The sequence below is a fragment of the Takifugu flavidus genome, chromosome 2 (assembly GCF_003711565.1).
Source record: "Takifugu flavidus isolate HTHZ2018 chromosome 2, ASM371156v2, whole genome shotgun sequence".
Classification (NCBI taxonomy): domain Eukaryota; kingdom Metazoa; phylum Chordata; class Actinopteri; order Tetraodontiformes; family Tetraodontidae; genus Takifugu; species Takifugu flavidus.
Window position 1 is genome coordinate 13,161,872 of NC_079521.1, and position 22,389 is coordinate 13,184,260.

A 22,389-nucleotide genomic window follows, 5' to 3' on the forward strand; every position below is an offset into this window, starting at 1 on the left:
TTCTCATCGGACCAACGCAGGTGCTGGACGCCTGGAAAGAGCCTGGGAGAGGCTGGCACCGGCAACAGAGCCGGATGCCAGGATTTTTAACAATGCACGAGCCCCAGGAGCTACAAATGCAGCAGGTATTGTCTACACTGACTGAGTTTCTGCTCTCAAGAGCATCTTGAGTCACTTGAGAGGTCACCACAGATGGATAAGAGCAAGACTGTTGCTGGGCTGCCAGGAAGTTGAGGAGCCAGAAAGTCTTTGGGGGAAGCTACAAAGCTGGATTGGCAGGTAAAAAAAAACAAAACTAGAAAGCCAGACTCCAACAACAGAGATTTAACCACCAGGACAAAGCCCAAGAGAAGGAAAGACCTGACTGGATGTTGAAAGGCTGGAGGGGAATCTGGAGGGTACCCACTCGTGTGGAGAGCTGAAGCCAAACTGGAAACAAAGCTTAACATATATGTGCCCTCAAGAAAAAAGAAAAAAAACAGACAAGAAATGGCGAAGTGCAAATGTATTTTCTAATAAATATCAAAGAGGCTCATACTGATATAAAAACTCTTGAAATTAGAGTGAGACAAAACTCATCTTGTCAAGTTGAAGTGTTCAGTGTGTTGCAGAGCGGCACAGACGCACCTGTGTTTGAAAGCTCCTTCACAAGCTACCGTGTCAACTTTTGTGTAGAACAAAGGCAAAACCGCAGCATCACCACTTCCTGCCGTCTAAAGTGGAGTCTTTTAGCGTTGAATATTATTTAGCTTTATCCCCTCATTAACCCCTGATCTCTGTGTAAAAGCTTTCAATCAATTTCTGTTTACATGGAATAGTACATGTGCCTGGATCCAACTCCATTATTTTGCTTTATTTAACATGTTAATACGCCACGTTGCTAAGAGCTTTTTTGCTTTATTTTTAGTAAAACATCGCAGTCCAATCTGCAGAAAGAAGATGAAAACCCTCCACCATAATAAGACCACAATGACCCAATAACCGGAGTTCTACTTACTGCCGGTGAAACTTCATCATTTCCTTGTTGCCTCTTATTTTAAGTGTTTGCATTAAATGACCTTCCATCTTTAAAACTCCTGTCTTGACACAGGCCAGCGTGTGAAGAAGCTGGAGAAAGCAGAGGGGAGTGATGCTAACTGGCAGACCGACAGAGGTGGGGCATCCTGTTCTGTTTTAGTAGGTAATAAAATGATTTTATGATTTTATTCATTGGTGCAGGTTGGAGATGGTGCTTTCATGTCTAAGGTGGGATTGTTGTCTCGCCGCAGCTCTGGGTCCATGGTTTGCGTGTCCTCTGATGTGTTGCTGCTCTGTCCAAGGTGATTTCTACCGGCAAAATAGAAATCCATTTGCTGATCGATGGATTAAAAGTTGAAAAACTACAAATATCTGTCAGTACCTGGATCTCGCGTCTTCATTCTGGCCACTTCGCCCGCTCGTAGCCCTCTGGGTTGAGCAGAACTTTAAAATATCCCCCAACAATTTCAAGACATGATGCCTCCATTTTAATCAAACCAACATGGCCTCAGGTGTTTAGAGGAGCAAATGAACGCAGGTAAATTCAAAACAAACATAAATCTGCCACCAGATGAGCTTAAAGGGAAAATAATATTTATGACAGTTTTCTAATGTCCCTTTTTTAATGTTTTCATCTGTGTATTAATATTGTACACACTCTATGTGCACATAACAAATGATTCTAATTATAAAGCCAGAGTCTGGGTTGTCCATTTTGCCCAGAGACCCTGACGTGGTTCACATCCATGTAATGGTTTATGTGAATAATGAATAGAGTGGGCTATGCTGCCCCAGAATACTAAATATGAACCGTCATCTAAAGTGCTATTAGGAACCAGTTGGATCTGCGGCGCGGCCAAATGAGTATATAATTAGTCAACATTTCATATATTCTGCACGCAGTCGTCCAGCCGTTAGCACGTTCCCCATCTGCGTGTCCTGGGCGCATCCATCAGCGGTGACGCTCGCAAATACATAGAGTGTAATTAATGTTGCGTTCAGCTGAGTGATCTGTCTTGTGTTTACGTCCTGGTGCAAATGGAGTTCCGTCTCGTACAGACAGGCGTGCCCGCTCACCGCTGCCCCCGTGCCTGCCCCTGTTTCCCCCCCCCCCCCCGGCTGCTTTTTGAGCTGCCACAGAAACTCATCAATCATCTCTCGGGGTCAGATGTTTCTATGGACATGGAATATTGATATGGTTTTGAACACGTGGGACATGAATATGATCTCTAACACATATCAGGGCGGCGTCAGGGCCATGCAGCACGCCGCTGCCGCCCCCCACTGTGAGGAATATATTTGAAACGCCACACCCGACAGCGAGCACTGGCGTGTCTTTGTAACCGAACATATCCACCGTGTGCACCTCATGTGTGCTTTTCTGTGCACACACGTGTCTGTCACGGCTCGGGAACAGAAACTGCATTATGTGCTGCATACAATAAGAATTCACGCCATCTCCGCAATGTGTCACAATCAGCCCATCACCCCCCCCCCCCCCATCACATCTGCCAGTGGAGCAGCTCTCGTGATTCGCTGCCTTATATGGCACCAAATAATGAGTTTACACCAAGCTTCTCTCATGATCAGGACAATGCTTCACTGGACAGGATGTAAATCTGTCTAGGCAGGATTTGATGAATGTGTAGATGTGGCTGCAGTAAATAAAGCGAATGTGTTGGAAATCTGGACTGATTAAATTCGATAAATGTCATTGTAACTGTCGCGAATACTTATAAGCACTTCCCTCTCTTGACTTGCTGCCAGGTTGTGATATCGCTGCATGTTTGATGAAGTTTTCTGCATTTTTGGAGATAATACTCCAACATGTTGATCAAAAAAAACAAAAGAGAGAGACAGTTATCTATACAGCTGTGCTCGTTGATCCAAGAACATTAAATAGGAAAATGTTGTTGGTGTTGGAGCGTCATGGCTGACAGAGCGAGCCCATCTGAGTCCTGGCGCTCTCTGAAGAGGGGATGATGCTGAGGAGGGAGGGATGACAGGATGGAGACAACCAAGGCCCCCACAACTGTTAGTAGTCACAGCCCAGCGCACACATCCCCCTGGTTCCCCTCAGCCTTGACCTGAGCGCCAGCTCTCTCTGTGCATCTCACACGCACACACACACACACACACACACACACACACACACACACACACGCACACACACACACACACACACACCAACAGATCTGCCTGTTCTGCAAATGCCGACAGGTGTGGAAACTGTCAGGCATTTTGGTGGTGTTTTTTGTTTGTTTTGTTTTTCATGCGCACATGCATATTTCGACACACCTCCCACCCGAGAGGACACCACCTGGCACCTCTGACATGGGTGAAATACAAATACTCACCTCTCAATAATTTCCCTCTATTCCCTTCTGGATAGTCTCTCCAGATAAGACAGACAACATCCATAATGCTTTAGATTTCCTCTCAGGAAGGAAGCATTTCATCCTATATGCATGATTTTTTTGTGTGTGTGTGCGTGTGTGGGGGGGGGGGGGGGGGGGGGGGGGGGGGGGGGGGGGGGTCCAGGATGCAGCAGGATGACTCTCAAAGGCTCCAGAACAGAAAGAAAAAGTTAAATAGATCGTTCTGCTGGAGATACTCTATTAGCATGCCATTAGTTAAAGCAAGGTTCTGAGCACATGAATATGAAACAGTACGCTATTAAATCTGCATGAAGATAAGTAGGTTGCATAAAAAGTGGCACAAGGTCAAGATGTTGTTTTTTTCTGTTTTTTTTTTTTTTTTTTGGTTAAGATCTCAGAGGTAGCAAAGTGAAAACTGCATCTTGAAACCGGACAGCTTGTTTGGCCTTGTATGTGCACCGGAGCCATTAAAGGTCTGGCACTATGCAGAATAGGAAGAGCAGTTATCCCCATGTACAGAAGAGTAATTCTGGCCCCGGAGCGCCGTACATTACCACTGACGTGTTACTACTCGCACCACAAGACGGATTGGTCTAGTGAGACAATGTCTCACCATATGATCAATATCTATCTCTGTCTCCCAGTTAGATGAAAAAAAGACAATCTTCTCCTAATGCATCTCTGTTATTACTCGTATTTATCACCAAGTGAAATGAGAGAGCAGAGGAGGGCAGGCGGCAGCAGTTCGGTGTGCTGAATATGAACATACTGAGTCAGACGCACCAGCCTGTCAGCTACAAACAGCCCAGCCGAGTATCTCCACCATATGTGGACGCGCGCACGCGTCTCAAAGCGATGGAACGGAGCAGATTTCAATCTTTCATATTGTTTCACACTGTGTGAATCCTGTTCCAGTAGTTTCAATGGACACCTTGACTGGTGCTTTAATTTTTTAGGAATCTTCTAATTGCTAAAGGAAGATATATGGAGTGAGTGGCCTTTGCGGCGCCGTATTTTGCAGAGAGGGGACTGAGGCAGAGCCGTTGTAGAAAATGGAGTGAAAACTATGAGTCCTGCAGGTGAGAGGAAGACGGATGGGGGGAAACAACCCCCTCATTTCCCTGTCACGTCCAAGAAAGCTAGGTATTAAAGAAACACCTGTGGTTTGAGCAATGAAAGAAAAAGACCCCTTCTCCCCTCCCATCATCGTTGACTCTATTTCTTCTCTCTCTCTCTCCCCCCCTGCTGCTGCAGTTAAAGCCTAAGGTATAATCTCCTCCCAGGCGAGAGAAAAAAAAAAGAATAAGAAGAGATGCTGACATGTAATAAAGCAAGCCTGATTTCATTTGGGGCTGCGGCTACTGGAGGAGGCTGTTTTGGAGAATGTGGAGCAGTTTGTTATTTCTACCAAAGAAAAATGTGATTATGAACAGATGTTTGGTGGAGGGCTGGTTGAGGCTACTATATGAGGAATGATGGCAAGAGAAGGGGGGGAATGGACAGTGGAAAGATTGAAGGCAAAGGTCCGTGTGTGTGTTTGTGTGTGCGCGTGTGCAAGCCTATATTAAGAACCTGTGCTCTGCTCCATCACCAGGGGAACAGATAGCTTTTAGCAGGCTACCCTGAGGTGAAAACTACAGTTCCGCCTCCCTCTCGCCTTCCCCCGTTACTCCCTCCTTCCTGCTCTCCCCACTCTCTGTTGTCCTCCTTCAGAGCATTTTGTTTCCCCATGGTGCCCCCTGTGACATTTCTGTGTGACTTTTGAATGGAAATAAATGTATTTCTGCTCTACACTCCCCTCGTTGTTGCTGCTGAACCTTCTCTATCTGGAGCGGTCAGCGCTGTCATTGAGACGTATCACCTGGGGTTCCTGCTCCGCTCTGGCAGCTGGTGTCATATTTTCAAAGCTGCAGATGAATAAGAGGGATCGTCTCACACTGAGATCTATTCTGTTCAGGGGTGAGAACTTATCAGGTTTGTTTACCAAATCTATTTGCCTTTTCCCCGCCTGCAGATCTGAGCCGCGTGGCAAATATTGAAGACGGATCTGGTGGGTGATGAAACAGAAGGACACGCAGGGTGGGGACATGTGGAGTATGAACAGCATGGGGTCTGGCAGGCTGCAGACCGACAGAGCAGGTGAAATGAAATGAGGATAGATGTGTTAGAAAGAAAGTGGCTGTGTGAAAAATTCAGTGCAGTGGCTCAAAAGACGACGGGGGCGCCATCAGTTCTGTGGCCCCGCACGACTCAGAGCAGCGTTTGAAGCCTTGGCGCGGCTGCGGCTCAGGTGGTGGAGGAGTTATCCAGTGATTCGATGGCTGGGGTCCGGCCACCACTGCACCCCCGCGCTAAAGTGTCCTTGTGCAGGATATGAACGCCAAATTGGTCTCGGATCCGCATCGCTGGCGATTGCGTGCACCAACTGCGTGTGCTAGCGCAGGTCGCGGCGTAGCGCTGACGTAGAATGCAGAAGTTATTGTAGCGTACAGGCCTCTAAGTGCTCAGGATGACTGGAAAAGCCAGTAAATCTACCATCCATTTACCATTCTTTTTATAGAGTCCACCTACTTGCTGAGAATGCTTGAATTTGCACGAAGGAAACGCATCATAGGAACACTGCAAAGGTCGTTTGGAACACCGTCTCCCACTGCTCCCTTTGTTGTCAGGAAATGAGCACCGTTGATTTGATGCTTCCTCCTCCATTTGCCAGCGAGGATTCTGAGCAGCCATCGCCTCCTGCTGCTCCAGATTACAGCTCATTAGTCGAAGCTGCAGAAAGACAGCCTTCTCCCTGCCGCCTCCCCAGTTCCCACAACGTGCCCCGTGACTCCAGCGCGGCACGCCGCGGCGCCGAAAATGGTGGTGGTGACGGAAATGGAAAATGGGGTGTTTGGAGGAGACAAAGACGGCCGTTTGTAAGGTGCTGATTAAGTTGTGAAATGTGTAGACAACACTCCTTCCCCCCCCCAGTCTCATGTGACACATCAGAGCGGTTGCATGTGTTCAGCCATCAGTACAAATGTTTAATTTGGTCTCAGTTAAAATGGCAGCATTGGCGGCACCTCACTCATAAACGCCGGAGGTTTCCAGGACGTCGTCTGCAGACGATTGGCTGTCTGCAGATGTAGATCCAGCTCCAGCAGTGGAGCTCTCCCAGGTCCATCTTTGGTCTCTCTGGTTCTGCGTTTAGAACAGTGACAGTGTTCTACCACACAGTGAGAGGTAATTGCCATTGAAAGGCTTTGTGCTACTTGTGCATTCATACTGATTACTTCATTTTTCCCCCTTCCTCTTCCCAGAAAATTGCGGAACTTCGGCACATTGCTCCGAACTTCTGGTCTTCAGTTATCCCTGCCAGTGGCTTCGGCAGTAATAAAGCACCTCTGTCTGTTGAGTGTATCCCTTAATTCCATTTTCTCTGCTTTAGTTCTGATGCTTCCTACATAATCTGCACGCAGGAGCTCAAATTTCCATATAAATCCCTGTAATGAGCGCAGTCATTAACAAGGAAGAAGAGAAGGATCCAACTTCCTCTGTATTGTTTTTATTTGCTGTCCAATGAAATTTATTTTTAGAGCTGTCCTAAAACGGTTCTGCTTTTATGCTGCAGTATGAAAAACTTCCCCGACATGAAGCGAGACCACAAAGAATCGTCCGCTCTGACTGGGTCAGTTTCAGTTTACATCTTGTGTCTCTCCTCCAGGGTCAAGCCTCCTTCCCTACACGCTTGGATGATTTACATCCACTCCGTCCACTGGGGCCTTTCAGGCTGCATAAGACAGCGGGGAATAATAAAAAAAGGACAATAAACCCTTTAGTCCGCCCACATGCAAAGCTCTGTGGCAGCTCTGTGCACGACTGCTCGGAGCTGCAGATCTTCCACTATTCACATGAACATGACCTGTGACCCCGCAGTCCTGCTGACGGGCGGAGCCTCTGACAGGCTTATCCCCCAAACTCCTTCCCTCCGTAAACACTGAAGCATGAAGCGAGCAAGTCATCAGACAGGCAGCCAGTCTCAACGTCAAGTCACATCAAACCCAAACTGAACTTTAATCACGGGACTATTTCTGCTTTTCTATTTGAAATGTTCAGCTAGATGCTAGTAAATGGGTAATAGCAGGTGTGTCCTTCAGATGAATCCCAAACTAATGATAAAACCAGAGTCGATGAGGGAAAACTGATTAGTTTATCTATTCATTAATGATTGGAGTAAAGTAAAGACTCTATGGGAAACATTTTAAAAAGGCTCTAAATGGAATGTCCCTGTCCTGTGACAGTGCGGGACAAGATAGTCCCCACAATCGGCCTTTTTCTGAGTATGGCTAACATATATTAGTTGCTGTGAGACATATTTGACATCAAACTTGATAATTATTGCGACATTTTGCTGGTAGAGCGTTCAGCGTTAGCATGTCTGGGGGTTAAGTGACCAGCTTGGCAGAGGAACATCGTGTAGTTTGGTGTTTAGAAAGATTTTAATCGCAGTTACCTGAAGTTTCTTGGGATAGACAGATGTGTAGAGATGTGATTGTGGCAAAGGTTTGATTCTTTAGTTGACCTCAGTGTGAATCACAGTCAGAGCTCCATTTGGAGGGTTTTTTTCATCTCTCCATTCAGTCCATTAGCACGCACAGCTCAGTCGGCCCTGGAAAACAGGTCTCAGCTCAGACCGGGGCTTCAGGGTCGGCCTCCTATTTAACCTGAGCTCTGCAGACTGTCGCGAGTTTTGTGAATTACAAAATAAATTAAAAACAAATCACAAAATTCTTTTGCATTGGGGAAAAAACGCAAAAGCACAAGGTCAGGTAATAATAATATTGCCAAAAACTGAAGACCTTGCAAACAAAAGCGTCGCATCATTGCCACCATTCACCCCCCACCGCTTCACGGCAGCGACGTCCCTTACCTCACACCGTCTTGTCAGCCCGCCAGAGACGCTCTCATGGTCACAATCTCGATGCAGACCCACCCCATCTAAACAATGCAGTCGTCATTTGTCAGACTGGCCTGTCTGTCTGCGTCTGCAGGAGGAGCCGAGTGATGGCGTGTGTGATAGGTGTCTGTCAGGGACAATGCATCTGGTGTGCATTCACGTGCGCGCGCCCTCGCTGCGTGCGGCTGATAGAGATGGATGCCTGCACGTCCAAGCACTCCGAGAAAGTGAGCGCATGTGACAGATAGTCAATCAGCCGGTGACGAGGGGTAATCACACGGCGGACAGTTCAATTAATTATTTTCTCTGAAGACAAACAGAAGACAACAAATTTTGGAGAAAAAACACCCGCCACTGTTCTCCAGGTGAATCATTTCCATATTAGCACTCTTTCATCTACTCGAGCCTTCATGTCCCTCCTTTCCCGCCTCTACCCCCTCCCCATTTTGAGTTTGGCTGTTTCGGTTGTTTATCTCAGACATTTCTCCTCCCGCCTGTCTCACAGCCAGCGAGGTGGAGATCCAGCCGATGCGGGGCTGACTGATGCTACGTGAGCGTGTTCTCTGAGCCACAAGAGCACAACTTGGCTGGATGGGCTGTATCGGGCCTCGCGGAGAACAAACGCATGTCTCAAAGCCATCAAAGACTTTTGGAGGCTGGGTGCGAGCAGGAGGGCCGGCCTGCAGACACACAGGTGGAACCAAACTTTAGGAGATGGCGAGCATCGTGTGCAGACTTCCATCTGCTGAAGGGTAAAACCGGGCTGGTGTGACCGAACACTAATGAAAAGTCTTTTACTCTGAAGCTTGGATTCCTTTTCCTTTGGCTCATTCTGCATCACCTCCTGTGAGTGCTGAGTAGCTTTAGGAGCGGGCGTTCCCTGGGGTTGCAGAGGCGTGCTCCAGCCTCGGCTCTCCCTGGAAACTCTTCTGTCCTTCACACTCACTTAATACTGGATTCAGTATTTATTTACCAGAACTCCACCCTCACAAACCCAAACTCATTCCTCGTTTCTACTCACAACACACACACACACACACACACACACACACACACACACACACACACACACAGCTGTTGTGACCAACCGCCACACATCAGTCTTATGCATTTGTCCTCCTTTGTCAGCCGGTGTTGCTCTGACAACCTCACTCCTCCAGGGCTGGCATGGTTCGCTCTGTTCCTGTTCCATCTTCCTCTTCTGTGTCTTGACAGGACCACCTGGTGCTGCCGCCGGTTGCCAGAGTTTGGAATATTCTGCGTCACGACAGGCCAAAAGGACTCTTTGGATCAGCGGCGCCCCTTGGCTGCCAGGCAGAGCTCTGCCTCCTGCCCTCCACTGACAGCGGCTCCGCTCGGCACACACACGTGGAGGCACAGCCGCCCTGGGAGGAGGTTCCCCTGCACACACATTCAAACTGTTAATTAAGGTGTCCTTGTGTTTATGGCCTTCCAGTGGCTCACTGGAGAGTCAGTAAGGCCTGTGTTTGACTACACACACACACACTGTAAGCTTTCTCCAAGCATGTCATCTTCACACTTAACAAGCTCTCAGTGGGTGAATTACGTCATTTCAGGGGAATATTCACAATAAAAAATATCTGCCAGTAATAAAACTAATCCTGCTCGGACTAAATGGGTGCATCGCTGAGCGCTTCCGTGTTCGGTTGAGCTCTTGTGTAAAATCAAACGCTGGCGAAGGTGTTCCTCCTGTGTCTCAGGGTGAGTTTTAATTAAATTCTGTAACACGGTCTGCAAGTGTTCAGACTGTCCCCATGCGTAAAGTGCACCCGGCTAAAATCACACCCCTGCTGCCTGCCCTGACCCAACTGGAACCTATTTAACCAGCCTGTCACTCAGAGTGGAGGAAGGGAAACCTATGTGGAGACACATCCCCAGTTTGTGGGCTGCAGAAGCTCCATTGAAACTAATGTTTCTTCCCTAAAACTGCTAATTGCATTTGTGGTTTAATGTGAGATGTGAAGGGGCTGTTGGTGTTGATGCTCTGCCTTCTCTCTCGTATCTAGTTGTAGCAGCTTGTGGCCATCTCAGACGTAGAGCCTCTTTTCCATTTGTTACTCAGGCTGCAGAATAGCAACGAGAGAAATTAGAGGTTAATTATGAGGAGGAAAGTTTGGGAGGTGAGAGATAAAGTCAGAGCTGGTGTCGAGAGTGAATTTTCATCCCCTTTGTTCCAGTGTTGCGCTGCAGCCGGTGATGAATGACAGACAGAGAGCTCTCAGCTGGAGGAGGCGGCCTAATGGAATTGTACTGCATCAGCCACGAGATTCACGAGGAGAGCGCGCCAGGTTGCTATTTTTCTTTCTAAATGCCATGCCTTGTTAAGAACATCCTGCTTCACACAGAGAGCGTGGGGAGGGGAAAAAAGACGGCTTGAAAAAAAATAAAGGATTTGGGTTTTATATTATCTGGGATGACTTGTTTTCTGGTGCGTTGCTATGAGTTAGGTTGATTTCCGGCTCAGCGTTTAGACATTTTTGGGGGTTGTATTGCTTATTGATTGGTGTTTCAATCTCTGCTGTGATGTTGGCAAACACCGCATCACGTTTTAGATGTAAATTGGGGGGTTGGGAACAGGCCTCGTTTATGGCTTTCTCAGAGAGCACCCTTCAGCCGGCCGCGGCACTTTCATCAGCGTGGTTTATAGTCTTATTGGCTCACGCCTGTATTTACCGTATTCACTGGAGGAGTTATGAAGTGTTCACTCAAACCAAACAGGTGGAGTGGATGAAGTCATCAGATGTAGTAGCTCTGATTGTCCCCATTAGAGTTCTCCTAATGTTTCTCCTCTTGAGTTATGGCCAGTGGTCCAGCCATGATAGGCGGATCATTACTTTCCAACGAGCACGCCAAGTGAGGTGGGTTTTTTTTATTTAACAGAAGATAAAACAGACAAGGAGAGCAGGAGCAAGAAGCAGGGAAGTAGGAATATTCATCATGGAGGCTAAGCTGAAGCCGCTCTCTGGATATTACAGAGTTTGCTCTTTCCCAGCCCCCCACATTACAGAATCCTGTATTCTTCATTCTCCTGTCTGCAGCTTTAACCTCTTTAGAGAGTATTATGGTCTCTTGCCATCAGGAAAGCCCATTACTCCATCGACTTGGCCTTATTCTTGGAGGTATAGGTTTACTTTTCCACTTTGTGCGTGCGCCCGTGCTAATGCAACCAGGGGCTGTGGAGGCTGTAATGCCTGGAACAGCAGCAGATAACTGGGTCCAGACAGTGAAACAGGATCCATATCACGGAAATCTGCTCTGTCACGACTGATGTCTCGCCGTGCAATTTATTTTACATTTCTTTAACCTTCCATCAGTGTTGTGCATCTGTGCTACGTTCATGGCAGCACAGATGCAGTTTACAAGCGTGCCGAATCTTCCTTGAGATGCACAGAGGGCAAATATATGCAACAATTGAAATAAATATCCTTTTTAGTAACATGCTTCTGGGCTAAAACCCTGTGCGTGTGCGCCTCGGAGAGCAGCTCTTCTCGGAATGTTTTGCTGTATTATCAAAGCTGTAAGCCTGAGACTCGTGCAGCTGCTTTTGAAAGGACTCGTGGGGGACGGAAATCTGGTTTATTGTGTGTTACACCCCAGACACACTCATTGTTAATGAATGGATTCAGTCCAAGCCTTGGAAACCAGCATGCCAGGTTACAGGAATTGGCCTTGCAGCATCATCCATTTACTAAAATTGGCTTTAAAAAAAGAGATCGACTGGGGTCAGTTGTCCTGCTCTCAAAGATTTCCATGAAATTAAAAATACTATCTCAATCAGTCAATAGGAGATAAAAGTTGGTAAATAAACAGGGTGAAGTGGAGAATTCCTACATCAAAAAGTGTAGGACCGATTAGTTTATGAAGTTGGCAAACATTTTCCATGAAGCAATTTACTGACCTTTAAAGATGATTTCATATGCGACTGGGTATTTTTATCAGATGATTGGTTGTGGGATTACACCCTCGCGCCAAAAATTAACTCATATGTGCATTAATTTATATATGTCATGCCCCTACCCCCCCTCTACATGAAGCCAGATTACCCTTCACTTGCAGTAATGAAGCCACTCCATCACCTCCACCCACCTGCTGGTCTCCTCCTGGTTCCACAGGCTGTGCTCGAGCTCACACTGTGGAGCCTGAGCACAATGCACGTCCAGGTGGAGCTTTATGGACATAAATGGCCGCCAGAAGACGCATCGTAATTGTTTGTCTTTCACTGTCACCCTTTTTTTTTTTGGTTTCTCCAGAAGTGTGAAAGCTGGGGGTCACGGCGTTGGCGCCAGTAGCACCTGCGAGCGAGGAAGTGGCCGCGGAGAGCGAGGCCCCTCTGTTTATCTCCCGTGTCTCCAGGCCCCTCAACATATTCTTCCTTCTAATTAACCTGCTGACACCTCTTTACTGTGTAAACTGGGAGTGGGAGACTCTGCAAATGGGAATAGCTGCTAACAACAGGTGAGTTCAATTATAGAGCTGGAGGATTAATTCCGATTTTTCTGATTTTATGACTATACAATTCAAACATGCATTCATACCTGTATTCCTGGCTGTGCAGTTGAGCTCGCTGTTTTAATGTTTTTTTAAATCCTTGAATATTTCTCCTGCGTAAATATGTTTATGATCATCATTAAATGTTGTGCTGTTATGCATTACCCCAAAGACCTAGTAGAATTTATAGGATTTTAACCAGGGCTGTTGTAAACGGTCGTATACTTTAGATTTAATGGCTAATTATTTTTCTCCCCTATGTCACACCAGGGAGTGCGCTGGAGCCGACACAGGATGCAAACATGATTCAGCAAATTTCCAAATCTAAAGCCAAACCCAGTGTCACATGTCACCAAGTACAATGGTGGTAACATAGGATGGGGGAGCCAGAGAGGTGTAAACGTGCCTGCTGACACACAACGTGAGGTTATAAATGCAGATGGCAAACCTGGCTGCGACTCCCTCTAAGCTTCTGTTTGCCAGGAGGGCAGAGAACAGGGAAATGGATTACAGTCCAAGTCCTAGCTACTTTAGCATGGAAATGTACAATTTCCTATTATTTTCTGCCAAAAGCTCATTAGCATCCATCCTGATTTTTGTAGTAAGAGTAAACACTTTTGTTTGTTCTCGTGAAAATGAGTTTCTGGACGTAATTGCGTCTGTGATGCATTCAGCTTGTTGTTCATTAGGAGGAGAAGTTATAAATGGGAGCTCTCACAGCGTATGTTCGCGTCAGGCTCTGCTGCTCCCTCTGCCGCGTTGGGCGACGCGCACATCGCTCACTCCCTCGCAGGAAGAGTCAAAATGTATGTCTGCGCCATGCCAGTGGGAAGGAGAACAGGAAGGAAGGAGGCAGAGGGTCGTGAAGGAGGAGCAGTGAAAGAGGAGCAGGTGCAATGTCAATTTAAAGGCCTGATCAGGAAAGAGACGAGGTAGAGTAGAAGAAGGGGAACGGGGAGAAGAAATGGGAGGAATCGCAGAGCCAGAAAGCTGTGGAAGTTTCCAGCCCTCCACCCATCAGAGTGCTTGGCTGCTCAGATGTTTGGTTGGCGTTAAAAGCAGACGGACAGATTGCAGCCAGTGATATGTGTTGGGAATCGTCTCAGGGACGGGCTAATGATGGGAGGGGAGAAGCAGGCAGATGGCTTCTGTCAGGGACGTACACTTGCTTCACCGTCCCACTTGTCTGGGCTGAGTCTGCGTAAACGTTTAGGTAGAAGGGAGTGAGTGATGATAGCATGACTGAGGAAGCACATCAGGGAGGGTAAGAGGGACAGAAGCCTATATGTCCCCTGACTGGGGCCTATTTGACTTGACGATGCAAGATTAGATTTTTGGACACCCGAACACCGTGAACAGGCCCACACCTGCCTTACTATACCGCCCCACGCTAAAGCTGTGGATGGCTGGAAGCTCTTGATTCTGTTCCATTTTGGTCTTGCACAGTAGTAGAACTTGTACGAGACAGACAGCACAAACGTGCACGGAGTTGAAACATTTTATCTATAACAACATTGACTTGACTGCTTTAGCTGGTTTGGTTTTGTTCCTAGCGCGAGTGAAAGGCTGGGAAGAGCTATCACCAGCTATCCGACACGCCAAACATAAAAATTGCAGTCCTCCATCAGCCGTTTGCCCTGTTTACAATAATCCACGATGATACATGCTCGTCTTGAGCTCGCCGGCGGCTCGGCGGAGTTTAAGACTGCGCGGCTCATCTGTTAAATGTTTGTACTCGACTCCGGCGGGTGATCATTTAGGCTGTTTGTAGATTTATATGCCCTCAGTGACTTCTCACCGGTCTCTCCATCACGCGGCTCCAAATGTCAGGCCATTCAACTGCAGGCAGCCCCGTTAGCGCGTCCAATCACTCACTGACCGAGAGGCGGGAAGAGGCGGGGCTTAATGCAAATACAGTGGGACCTCTACTTACGAAATTAATTGGTTCCGGAAGTTGTTTCATAACCTGAAAATTACGCTAGAAGAGACGCGTTTCCATGTAAATGCCCTAATCCGTTCCAAGCCCCCAAAAATTCGGACATAATTTTTTTATAAATCATAAAAATGCATAATGAGTCCCGACCTGCGAGCCCCTCTTGCTTTGATGCCCTGGAATTCATCCATCCATCCATTTCTCTTTATCTCCTTTGTTACTCCAAATGGTTGTATGTCTGCTTTTATCTAGTTTTATCTAATTTTCTAATTCTAATCTAATTTTTACTTTTGAAATGAGAAATGAACAAGTTAGTGGCCGGTGCTATAATGGAGAGCAGAGCAAGACCCCTCCCATCCCTTCCTTTGTCTCTAGGAAACAGGAAGTATACCTGGGCCGGGAGGGGAAATATGTGTTGTATATGTTCAGAAAGATCTCGGGTGACTAATTCCACGCAGCTCTCGCTGAGCTGTGGAGGTGGAGGACTCTGTTCGGCAAGTGGTGCCGGCTGGCGCATTCAGCTAGCGCCGGGGGGACAGCGGCGAGGGGAGACTTTCTAATCCAGTAGGGGAATAGTCATTAGTACAGCGGCTTCATCATCATGATGAGACTTACAGAGGTCAGTTCAGGAGGGCAGAGAGGAGCCCGGTGTTCATTAACATCCACACTTTATGATTGTTCATCTGAAAACGTTATCTCTGACGCTTTTAGACGAGGCCACATTTAGATTCACTATTATTAGCTGGCGTGTAACCGATTCTGCTCATCTCTGGGGGAAGGCGAAGGAGCTCCGATTTAATCAAAGTCCATTTATATGCAACACCATCACTAACCCATGCAAACGTGTCCCCGCTGGCAGGACGTAGCCGGGATATGCTACGCTAGACAGTAAAGGTACTGAGGGAGCGCACGTAAATTTCATTTCACACACAAATCATGGCTTTATTTGACTCCACCTGTTTGATAATGCTTCCGCCGTGGCTCAGATTGTGATTTTCCTGGCTGAATGAGCTTCTTTACGACCTCAGCAATAATCGCCGCAAAAATATGGATTCAATTTAAATTCAACATACGCAGTCAGGAAAGTATGGAAATGAGCATATAAATATGGATCTTTTTTCACGTCTAGGGGATAAACACATCTGTGTATTTCTATAAAAAATGTGTTTGTGATTATTGTTATTCAGGCATGAGATTCAGCTCATTGTACTTCATCCTGAAGGGAAAGACTGGTTTTGATGATGACTTGCCACAAAACAGAGAGTTTTTGTGTTTGTGAAAGAAAATGTTTTTTTTTTAAAATGGCCAATTTACAGTGTGTCAATAATATATTGTTTCACTGAAGAAACAGGCAGCCAGAAGAGTGATTTCCTATCATCAGACACCATATCAGTCTTACTTTCCACATGTTGAGCGGATGAAGGCTGCAATATGTCAACTCCTCTGCTCGAGACTAGCATGCACTCCTGGTGATTCACAGCCTTTACTGTTTTAGTTCATTTTCATTCTTTTAGCCTGGTTTCCCCCAGGAGTGTTTGAACAATACCAAATTCTCTGAATCCAGATTTTGCAGGTATTCCACCCATTTGTTTGTGGGTTTTGCAGCATTGAGTCCCGAAGTGTTGCCCACTTTGAAGGGAAAGTCTCTTGTGGACTGCAGCAAAAGGTAGGAAAATATTGCATTGCTGGATTAATAGTCCTAACACAAGCACACGCACAGACATGCCAGATGAAAAGATACACAGCAGCCATGAGGCAGAGAGACGCGGGGGGAGGACTCACCTTGTGCTTCCATTTCCAAGGACAGCGCCATTGATCTGTATGTGGCGGTCAGCTCGTCCATGGGATTAGAGGAGTGTGTGTGTTTGCCCACAGTAAGTGTTCTGCTCCTGCTGCATGCATCTTTGCCTCTATAATAGAGTGGGCATAATGGCAACAGGAGCCTTTTATATTCATGGCCAGAGAGCCCCCTTCAGCAGCCATTACTTAATGAACATTTAAATGCAGGAGTCGGGGACTGCAGTATGTGCCTTTTGGTATTACTTTAGCCTTCGGCGTAATGAGAACTCCCCCAACCCCACCCCCTTTGTTCAAGCAATGGGACATTTCCTCATGCAATATGCAGTCGCGTAGAATACTGAACAGCAGCGCGACTCCTGGTGCAGAATGAACAGTAAACCAGTAAGCATTGATTACACATCGCTCCCGCCCATGATTTATGGCAGCAAACAGCTGCAGCGCCGTGAGTGTTGTCCTGCCTCAGTTTGTCATCTAAAAGAGCACAGTGTGGCTGTGTCTGTCCCACTGTCTCTGGAGCCACACCAGAGCACCTTGGGGCAAAGGCTTTGAAATATGTTTCAGCGTCAGGACGAGCGCTCGCCTCGGCTCAGAGACGGCGGGATGATTTCAGCTGTCAGCGAGAAATCCCAGCCTTTGATTTAGAAACAAAGGTGGAGATTTCCCACAGGAGGAGCGGTTCACAGGTAGATACCCAGAGAAGTAAATGTCTTCTTCATTTCCAATTATAGATTTAGAAGAGACGGATTGAGGTCGGAGCCAGAGAGCAGGGCCAAAAGGACCGGTCACACTAGAGGGAATGCCACCGCCAAGAAGTGGGAACAAAGGCGGCTGGGAAGCCCAAGCACGCCACCCTCCGTGAGAGGGGTGACCACCCCCCCTCTTTCTCTCACACGCAGTCGGGGAGCGCTCAGAGGCAGCGAGGCAAGGCGGGCGCCCATAAAGGCCCTGGCAATGTTGTGCAGAGAATCAACCTAGCAACCAGAGAGAGAAAGCAAAACAGGCAGCCCTTTTCAGGTCAATCAACTTTCAGACTGTCCTTTAGGAGAATATTGTCCTCGGAGACACCTCCCCCAGCACAAGGAATCGTTTCAGAAGGACTTGGGGAAAGTCAATGATGTAGTGAGGGGGAGGCCACGGGTGAGAGAGGTGTCGCTCTGTCTGGGGGGGTGTCTTGATCTGTTTGCTCACTGGCTCATTTTAGGCTGGAAAAGGTCCAGCTCCCAGCAGCAATCCCTGTTAAATCATTCTGATTTTACCTGATGTCTAGTCTATCCAAAGGTTAATCCGTGTGCTGACGCTCTCATTTAAAAAGGAGACGATATTTGCTGCTATGTAAGCAACAGGAGATTTTTGGATCGGGCCTTCCGATCTTTCATTTTAATAACTACATGTAAAATGCATCCAGTAAAAAAGTCTTTAGCATATCTAGTTTTCACAAATGGATCTCAGCAGAGTTCAGAGAATCCGGACCTGAAGGTCACGCAAATAACAATAAAATGCTTTTTATTGTGTTCCATCGTATCTCTGTCAGATTGGGAGTTTTTAACGGCCCCCGCTGGTGTTCGCTTACGACATCCTCAGAACTAATGTGATTCAGAACAGAGATTAAGCCCCTGAATTCCAACAAACAGACAACGTGCACCATGTGTGTCACCAACTGAGCTGTACGTCTGCGGCAAATAAGCGAGCAGGGCTGCTTAGCAAAGGACCGCTGACCCAGCCCATCTCGCCAAAGAGTTCTCCAGGCTGTGAGATGAGGAACCGATCCGAGGGGGAGCAGGAACTCATTCACCTACTTATATCTTAGTCCCCTCACAGGGTCCCCTCCCACCATCATGCATGGAACCATAAATCTCCTCCTAAAAGTTACTATCTGGAGAAAAACCATTTCATCCTTCAGGGAGAAACAATCAGGTTGACGCGCACCGCCGCGGCCACGCCCGTGCACACGGATGCAAATGCTGCGCCATGATGGATGAATCGGACGCAGTGAAAACGTAAGACGGACCGTCGGCGTAATTAATGTGGACAAAAAGACGGATCTCCTCAGACTGGACATATCATATCAGCACTGGAATCATACATCACGTCGACAAGCTTTGCTTGTGTTGGATTGTGGCCCCAGTCACACTTGCAGCATCGCAGAAGCTTTAAAAACCACACAGTCACCAAAAACCTCCATCTTGACTCTTCAGAGGGGAACTTCATCACAGGGCTCAGTGAGGATTGAGAAGAGCACGGCCCAGTCGTCTTCTCCACCCATGAGACCTGAGCCATAAAGTCACAAGCATCTGAGGTTGCTGAAGAATTAATTCCTCTTTTTCTTCTTTTTCGGTGCAAAACCAGAACTTCCGATTGAAACGCTTGACACTGACAGGCGCAGGTGACCCTTTCAACTCCAGCGCTTGAGCTAAGCTAATTAGCTGCAGGCTTCGCAAACTTGTATCCAACGTGGGGTGCACATATATAAGGGGAATAACCCGTGATGAGGTTTTAGAAAGGATTAGAAAGTTTGCAGTATTAAAGAGCAGTTTTGACCTGCTGATCACGAAAACGCAGGTCGACAGCCAAGCAACATGAAAGAGGAAGGCTCTGGACTACTGGGAGGGAAAGCTGGAAGCAGGTTGCAGCAGGGGTTTATTAGCAACAGAGATTAGTGCAGCTTGGAAGCGGATTGTTGACAGAGTCTTTCATCATAGGAGCGTGTGATGGTTTGTTCCCGCTGGGGTCGCGACCCCTGTAACTGCAGAGCACTTCACAGCACCTCATCGGACCCCATTGGAGTCAGCATGTTGGATGGGCCTGCGTGGTTTAATGAAGACAAAGCCACATGTCACAGGCTGGTGTGCAGCTGCTAACAACACTGGTGAGTTCATACACACACACACACACACAGAGTCATTTCAACACTTACAACCAGCAGTTCATTTATTGTCCTACACAACTGTGGCATGTTCTATACATGGAAATATATAAATAAAATGGAAATATATGGCTGACAGATCCTCAACCCACAAGCAGACACACACCCACACACACACAGGTCATAGTGGCTCATTCTTGTATGGAATGGACAAATATTTGCCCCTCTGTCTTCAGCTCCTCCGCACACCTGCTTCCTCTGACCCCAGCGGCATTAACGCTCCGATTATCAGCACGTTTATTCCATTTCTGCTCATCAGATTTACCATCTGGACTGCAAAAAAAAAAAAAACAGACTGATAAATCTGGGGGGCAGAAAAACACTGAACAAACTTAATTACTGTAAATGTAGGGACTGTTGTTATCTGCGCTGTGGGGGCAGCCGCCCAGAACTTCCTACATTTTCTCTGGGAGACCACCACTATGTTCTCGTGCTACACCAGCATGTCCTGGATATGCCTCACTGTCTCTTCCCAGCTGGACTAAAGCAAACCTCCCCCCCCCCCGAGGAGACTTCCCAGAGAAGTGGCCTGCTCGAACGGCTCCCCTCAGACCTGGAGGAGCAGCTGTGGGAACATGGAACATCAGAATATTCTGCAAAGAGAGAATTTAAAGCAGCAGAGAAAGGAAACGCTCATGTCAGGTAGACGTCTTTTAATGTATTTGAGTTCAGCACTCGACAACATTGATCATTTACAATCGACCATTTCTAAACCGATGACATGCAGCTGCACACGTCTGCGCCATACATGCATCGTGCATGGCACAGAGGATGCAGAATATAGAATATAAACCTCAAAGCTCAAGTTCAGACCTCAGACGGACTCAAAGCCAACAAAGCAGATATATTTTTTCAAACACACTTTCCAAAACACTCTTCTTCCTGTTTTGCCTGGGGGCATACTTGACTGTTAACACACCGGCGGTTAAGTCTTCTGCTGTGATTAATTGAATTGCTGTAGCTAACATCCATAACAGGATGTAGTATTGCAGGTCAGAAGGTGTGTGTGACATGTAGAATTAACAATAACTCTACTCTTCAGCGGGCTGATAAATGTTTCATCGCGCTTCTGCGGGTGTTTTTGTTGAATAATGAATTGGAACATTTTCCATCATAAAGTCCTTGATGCCTGTTTGAGAATAGTTATTTCAGTGGTAATTATTTATGAAGAAATTAGCTCTGAGGTGAAATGCTGCTTATTCCAGAGAGTGCAGAATTAATCATCTCCACTCGACTTCCTTTGCTCTTTTTGAGATCATCACCAGGTTAGTCTCATTAACTGCACTTACATTCAAGGTTGTTTGGTTTTAAATTCAGTGAGTTTTCAGGCTTCTTTCTTTACTGAAACAAAGTGCTCGCGGTTCTTCAGGGTGATCATGTGACAGCACCTGTCAGTCAACCTGATCCCTGTGATGCAACAAGAGGAAACTTACAGATCAGAGTGGAATGCAAATTACACGCTAACACGATCTTGCTAACACAACCAGGTATTTCCATTTTCTGTTTTGATTTGCTGTATTTCTTGATTATTAAAATCTGTACATTAGTACAGGTCACCAGTCCATCCATACACACAGACACACACTGGGTAGAAACTGGAGAAAAGCCAGACAGGTACAGGAAAGAACATATACATTCACATCAAAGCTATGCTAATGCTAACCACAGTTCCACCTTGCTATTCTAGTTTACTTCAAATGAATGAATTAGTCATTAACAAAAATGCCCCAATCGTGTGGTTTTGAAGCAGTAAGACATGAAGAAAGAGAAGGAAGCAAGAGAAGGGAGCGAGCACCAAGAGGGAGCAGCAGGTTCAGTTGCAATGCTGTGTAAACAAAGGTCTCGCTTCCATTTCAGTAATGACCACCTTAAGTCATAACGTCAAATTGGTCTCATCAGAGTCATTGGAGCCAATATTGCAACTGTGTCACTTGAAAACACACACACACACACACACACACACACAGACACTGCCGTGTTGACTGTAATGATATTCTTTATGGCCTCAGTCTTCTGGCTCTGTTAGATCCTTGAATCCCAGACCTAATGGACGATAACTGAAAGCGAGTAGCCTCAATAGACACACCAAGCCATCTCGGGATTCTCATCAGACCCATCGAGCCGAGACAGCCCATTCTTTTTGAACCGAATGTTCTTGGATTCAGATACTTTAGCAGCGATCTCACGGAGGAACATTTTCCGTTCAGGCCAGTGATGACAACAAACTGAAAGCAGCGTTATAAAATAAAAGATCATTTGGACTCACAGGTTTGGTTTGGGCATTTTTTTATGCCATCCATGTTAATCTGTAGTGCAAGAAAAATGCAACAATCACACCAATGCTGATGCTGCTTTGCCCCCAGTATTTCTCGATTCCTTCGGTTAAAGGGCAGTTGTAACTGCTGCAACACCTGAGAGCTGCATCACAAAATAACTAACTACCTAAAAGAATAAAAGTAAGTAAAGGTTGAAGTGGCACCAGTTTTGGGACCTTAAACTTTAAAAACTGTCCCTGGAACAAGTTCTGATATCTCTGTCCAGAAGAGCTCAGTGTTAGCAAACAGGTGAGACTGGGCAGGACCCTCAGGCGCCGTCTGAAAGGAGACGTCTGACATGCAAATGTCCCAGCTGCTCATACCTGGTGGCTGTCTCCCTCCTCTCTCCCTCCTCTTATCAACCGGTCGACCCGATGACATCATCGCCTGAGCCAGCCTGGGTTTAAATTCAGTGTGTGAGAGCTCACTTTAAATTCCGACTATTGCTTCCAGGATAAGCCCGGGCGGCTGCAGCAGGCACTTTCAAAGTATCGCAGCTGTGAAGGTTTTCCTCACTAAGAACATCAGGTGGCTCTAAAGAACGCAATGATGAATGGATGGATTTGGGATGGATG

General features: G+C 46.8%; 1 long non-coding RNA gene across 1 annotated transcript; it reads left to right on the forward strand.

Moving 5' to 3' along the window:
• Positions 1-905: 905 nt before the first annotated feature.
• Positions 906-21,764, forward strand: LOC130521795 (uncharacterized). Its single transcript, XR_008949454.1, has 7 exons — positions 906-1,002; positions 1,091-1,153; positions 9,550-10,643; positions 12,606-16,442; positions 16,579-16,650; positions 17,305-19,442; positions 19,976-21,764. It is a non-coding gene; the product is annotated as an uncharacterized LOC130521795 (long non-coding RNA).
• Positions 21,765-22,389: the final 625 nt, after the last annotated feature.